Source organism: Tupaia chinensis, unplaced genomic scaffold, assembly GCF_000334495.1.
Source record: "Tupaia chinensis unplaced genomic scaffold, TupChi_1.0 Scaffold144048_1, whole genome shotgun sequence".
NCBI classification, from domain to species: Eukaryota; Metazoa; Chordata; class Mammalia; order Scandentia; family Tupaiidae; genus Tupaia; species Tupaia belangeri.
In genome coordinates, this window is record NW_006203900.1 from 158,662 (window position 1) to 164,797 (window position 6,136).

General features: G+C 44.3%; 1 pseudogene; it reads left to right on the plus strand.

Moving 5' to 3' along the window:
- The first annotated feature begins 467 nt into the window (after positions 1–467).
- On the plus strand, positions 468–1,687 carry LOC102482805 (olfactory receptor 2M5-like; annotated as a pseudogene).
- Positions 1,688–6,136: the final 4,449 nt, after the last annotated feature.

Genomic DNA, 6,136 nt, shown 5'->3' on the forward strand with positions numbered 1-6,136 from the left:
AAGGACCTTCTTTCGCTACTACTCACCACTATTAGTACCAAGTATCGGTTCATCTATGTCAGCCTCACAGTTTCTTCTTTTACCCAACCTTCGACAGCCCACGTCTCACTCCATACACGCTCTCCCTACGCTTTCCTCAAAAATTATGTTAGGAACATAATGATATGGTGGCTCTATGAAAAATACGATGGAAATCTAATGGGAATCCCAGTGACTCCCCCGTAGTTTTCTAATCTCAGCATCATTACCAAGGGATGCGCTACACACACGTGTGCGTTGACTTGTTCAAACCAGATTACATGACTCAGGAGATGAGAGCCTGACCAGGTCTCTGCCATAGGTCTTCCCTTTAAATATCCCATCAACCTTAAAAATGAGCTCTTTTCATCAGCCCATGAATAAAATTCGATTTCCAGGGAAATAATTTTCCTGCATTGGCATAATTCTGTAGGTACACTGACCTAGGAGCGAAGTCCTTGGTGTTTCCAAGACACATCCCTGGTGATTCCGTGCATGCTGACCCCACGGTAAACCATTCAGCATGCCATGGGGGAACCGGACGCCCAGCTCTGACTTCATCCTGTGGGGGATCTTCGACCACAGTCCGGCCCACACCTTCCTCTTCTCTCTGGTCCTGGGCATCTTCTCAGTGGCCGTCCTGGGGAACTCGGCGAAGCTGCTCCTCATCTGTGTGGACGCCTGGCTGCACACCCCCATGTACATTCAGCTGGGCCAGCTCTTGCTCATGGACCTCATGCTCATCTGCACCATGGTGCCCAAGACGGCCGCCAACTACTTATCTAGAAGCAAGGCCATCTCCTGGCCAGTTGCGGGGTCCAGATTTTCTTCAACGTGTCCCTGATGGGCGCCAAGTGCTTCCTGCTGGCCGCCATGGCCTAGGACCGCTATGTGGCCAGTGTGCTGCCCGCTGAGATACGCCACGCTGCTGCGCCCGGGTGTCTGCGCCCGCATGGCCGCGACCTGCTGGCTCCTGGGCGCGCTGGACTGGGCGCGGTGGGAGCTGCTGTCGCGCTGTCGTTCTCCTACTGCGGCTCCCGGGAAGTGCCCCACTTCTTCTGTGACGTCCCTGCCCTGCTCACACTGTCCTGCACCGACATGGCGACGTTCGAGAGGCTGGTCTTCGCCTGCTGCGTGGTCATGCTGCTGCTCCTGGTCGCCGTGATACGCGCATCCTATGCGCGTGTCATTCAGGCTGTGGTCCGCATGGGGTGCGGGGAAAGCCGCCCCAAGGCCTTCGCCACCTGCTCCTCTCACCTGGCGGTGGTGGCGCGGCCATGTTCCTGTACATGCGGCCCACGTCGGGGGGCTCCGCGGCCCAGGACAGGGCGGTGTCGGCCTTCTACACCATCCTCACGCCCCCTGCTGAACCCCCTCCTCACGGCCCCTGCGGAACCCACTCATCTACAACCTGAGGAACAGGGACGTGGCCAGGGCGCTGGGGAAGGTGCTTGGGGGTGCGCCAGTCCAGGGGCTAGCTGACTTCGCTCCGCTGGAGCTTTCCTCCTCCCACACACTCCCGTCGTGCGATCCAGCAGCTGGTTCTACCCATCTTTGCAGATTTACCAACAACCTCATAAGGGTAAGAGATTATGAACCCACTTATGCTGTTGCTTTTTCAAAATATATCATGGCGTTGGTTGGAAGTTCAGTTTATGGCTATAAATAACTGTTACACTAAAAAATACACGACCGTGTAGTTTGCCTTGTACCATTTAACTCCTGAGACACTTGCATCCTAGGGCCTCACTGCACACTTTAGACCCTGTGTCTCCTAGCAAGTGCTGGATTTCATCTCAACCAAGAACTCTGCTTGGAATGGCTCAACTCTTAAATGAATGACCAGTCAGTCCTCAACAAAACAATAGGTATGTTTTTAAGATTATTATGAAGATGAATGAGATTTAGAGCAGTGTCAGTGGGACCCTTAGGTGCACCCGCCTGTTTTGGCCGTGACACTGTTCTGCAGGTGTGGGAGACCTGGAGCTCCATCTGCCTCCTTCCTCTTCTGCTCTTCTGCACTAGTTTTATATCCAAGAGAAGGACCTCTCTATGTGGACTCTGCAGCCCTCTGCACCCTGGCTTTGCGAGTAGTTTACTGCACTCGATCACATTAAGCAGTCTTCATTAATTCACTGGTGATGCGATCGAATATTAATAGTCAAGTCCAGGTTTTCTGAAGACTGCATATTGTTCATGTATGACATATCCATAGATATGCCTGTAGTGGCAAATATATTACATTAAATGCAATTACAGAGCTCTCTATGTTTTTATGAAGAAAAACTGCTAACCCTTCATTTAAATATTCCCTGTTCTGTTAATGGTTCATTGTAACATTTTGAACCTATTAGTTTTATTTCATTTTTTTTTCTAGTTTTAGTTTTTGCAATTGGGCATATGCACTCACCAGAGGGAGACAGAGACAAAGAGAGTGAAAGTGAGAACGGACCCCCCCCCACACACACACACCCAGGAGTATGGCCATGCTGTAATTCTTTCTCCATTCTCCTCTTGAGATTTGGGCATGCACGTGTGATTTTCAAACTGCCAGGTCTGGGACTCCAACCACAGAGCATGCATATGATAGCCAACTGCCTTAACCTCTACATCACCTGCTGGCCCCCATATTAGTTTTCTTTTTATGCATAACTACTAACACAAACTTACCAACTATACACTGAAGTCTTTATTTTGTCACTGTGTGTTGGATGAGAAGTCCCAAATGCTTTCGCTGGGTCTTCTACTCAGTCACCCCAGGGTATGACTGAGCTCCATCTAAAGCTCAGGGCTATCTCCCCACCTCCTGTGCTTGTAGAAATCATTTGTTTGCAGGCTGACAACTTTGGTAGCTGCTTCAAGACCTACAGAAGAGTCTCTGTGACCTAAGGGAACACTCAGTCCTTTCGTAGAGATCTATCAGCAGGCAATGCTAAGCTAATCCAAGGATCTTTCCCTTTGATTGCTAAAAGTCAAATAATTATGGGTCATTTCTTCCGAAAAATCACTCTATTCTTGCCACATAATAGTCACACCTGGGTGTACTGATAATGGCAAACAGTTTGGTATTCACTTCTCACATGTACCCAGATACATTAAATACCCAAAGTCACAAAAAATAACAGTAAAACTTAAGTAAAATGCAATTGTAATCTATTATCTTAGCACATATGTGATAAAACATTAATATTGTCCAAATGAGGGGTCAGCAGGTGGTATGGTAGTTATGGTGCTGGACTCTCACATGGTCAACCACGGTTTGAGTCCCAGACCTGGCAGCTTGCTTACTCACTTTCTCGCTCACTCTCTCTCTGGCAAATGCTCATGCACTATAGTACATTTACTACTAATAATAAAGTTAAATAAATAATTGTCCAAATGATTCTCTCAATTGAATAGTTTAGAAATTTTTGAAATCTTTTGAACATTGCTGTCTAATGAATCAACTTTTTATAGTGATAATTATACTCCTCTAATTTTTCCTTTGCTCTTCTATTTATTATAAAAATAGCATTCAACAACAGTGGGAAAGGTATATGGGCTGTCTTCAAAAAGGTCATGAAGGGACCAGCAGTTAGCATAATGGCTATGTCGCTGGACTCCCATGTAGTTGACCGCGTTTCGAGTCCCGGACCAGGTGGCTTAAACTCACACGAGGAGCATGTGCGTGCATGCCCAAGATCCTGAGAGGAGAATGGAGGAGAAGGGATTGCGGCATGGCCATCTCCCCTGGGGGGGTGATTTCTCACTTTCTGTCTCTATGTCTCTCTCTGTCTTTCTGGTGAGCACATGCGCCCTATAGTTAAAAAAAAAAATCTCCAAAAAAAGAAAAAAAAAAGTTCATGGAAAATTCATATTCTAAATAAAGATTCTGGTAGAAACTTGGTCATTTTGAACGTTTGCATGTAAGGTGGGCAGTTTCTGTTTTGCTGGATTTTGGTTTCATTTTCAACTAAATTTTTGTAAGTTGCCCACTGATTCTATTTTATGTCTGGATTTTCTTTTGCTTATTTTCCCCCTGAACATGAGCAACACATGTCTCCTCTAATGAACTCAGTTTTAGTCTCATTTTCATTGCACACATTTGTAAATAGTTTGGACCTTTTACTACCTGATTATTTTCTGGACATCCTCTAAAGTCTGGGAAGATATAGGATTTTCTTTACTCCCACGAGGTTAATAAGAAGTGGAATGAGATTCTAAAAAGTCTAAGTCTTGCTGAAACACTCTCCATTCTGGGCTCCACTGAGCTTATTACAGTCTTGTGCACATTCTTTTCATCACTGAACAACTATATTAAAAATAATTTATGTGTATTATAAAAATATTCAACATTACAATCATACTTAACTTACAGACCTTCCCTTTTTCTATGTAATTATGTTTTCCTTCTGCTTATTTTAAATCTGTTTTTACTTGTGTTATGATAAAGAATTCAGAGCCAGCAGGGACTGTGGTGGTTAAGACGTTGGACTCCCACACGACTGACTGCAGTTTGAGCCCCAGACCCAGTGACTTAAATATCATGCTGAATGCATGTGCGTGCATTCCCAAAATCCCAAGAGGACAATGGAGGAGAAAGAATTGCCGTGCTGCCATCCCCCTGGGGAATAATTTCCCACTTTCCCTCTCTCTGTGTGTGTGTCTCTCTCTCTCTAGCAAGCATATGCACCCCCTAGGGCAAAAATCTTTAAAAAAAAAAAAAGAGATAAAGAATTCAAGGCCACATGAAGATTTTGTTTGTCTCACACAATTCAGTCAGGTCTGATGAAAATAAATACTTCTGAGAAATAACCCCTAGACTCACATAAAATCTTTTTTTTTTAAAGTTAAAGATGTTGTTTTAAAAACAAACTGCTGTGGGGCCGACAGGTGGTGTGGTGGTTGGACCACTGGACTCACATGGCTGACTGCAGTTCAGGTCCCAGACCTGGGAGCTCGAGATGGCACCTGGCATGTTGTGCGAGAGAGCCCAGAGTCCTGGAGGAGAGGAGAGGAGAAGAGGTCGCAGGGTGGTCACCCTTGGGGATTGATTTTTCACATTTTCTCTCACTGTCTCTCTCTCTCTGGTGAGTGCACCCACTGTATGGCAAAAACCTTTAAAAAAATTTTTAAAAAGAAACTCCTATGGAAATGACTATCCTAATTTTTGATCTCCGACCTCCATAAGAATAAATAAAGCTGTAAGATCTTTTGTTGATGAGTGTTAGTATGTGCTCATGTGTGTTTGCACACGTGTACATATAATAAGTTGTATGTTGTATATACCTGGTAAAATTCTGTAAGAATGCTGCTTGCTTTGGCTTAAAGATTAATGAGAATTCGGGAGCCTGCAAGTGGCATGGTGGAGGGTGCCAGACACATGGCAGACAGTGGTTCAAGTCCTAGACCTGGTGCCTTGGTTTCTCACTTTCCCTCTCTCTCTCTCTCTCACATTCTCTCACTTTGTTTCTCTCTGATCAAATTATAAATAAAGTTAAATAATTCTTTAAAAAATATTAATGAAAATTCATACAAATATATCCAAATGCTTTTTAAGTTCATGTGACTTAAGTAATTAATAAACTGTTCTCAAATTTGTAAATAATATAAAATGAAAATATCTTAAAATTCTCAGCCTACATTTTTTTCCCATTTTTACTGGTTTGATAATGTATTTAATTAATAATAATAATGTTGGTTTGGTTAAAAATAGCTGTAGCTCTTTTGAGTTGTCAAAAATTGAAGATGAATATCTAATACTCTTACTATAAAATGGTTAACAGAAAAAATTAACTAGCAAGTAGCATTGTCTAAACTCTTAATTTCCACAAGTAATCAAGACATGGTGATTTTTTTTTTGAGAGATTTTCGCTATAGGGCACATGCGTTCGCCAGACAGACAAAGAGAGTCATAGAGACAGAAAGCGAGAAATCACCCCCCAGGGAGGATGGTCACGCTGCAATCCCTTCTCCTCCATTCTCCTCTCGGGATCTTAGGTACGTACGCACATGCGCCCAGTGTGAGTTTTAAGCCACCAGGTCTGGGACGCAAACCACGGTTGACCAGGTGGGAGTCCAACGACATAGCCATTATGCTAACTGCTGGTTCCCCAAGACATGGCGATTTAAGAAACAG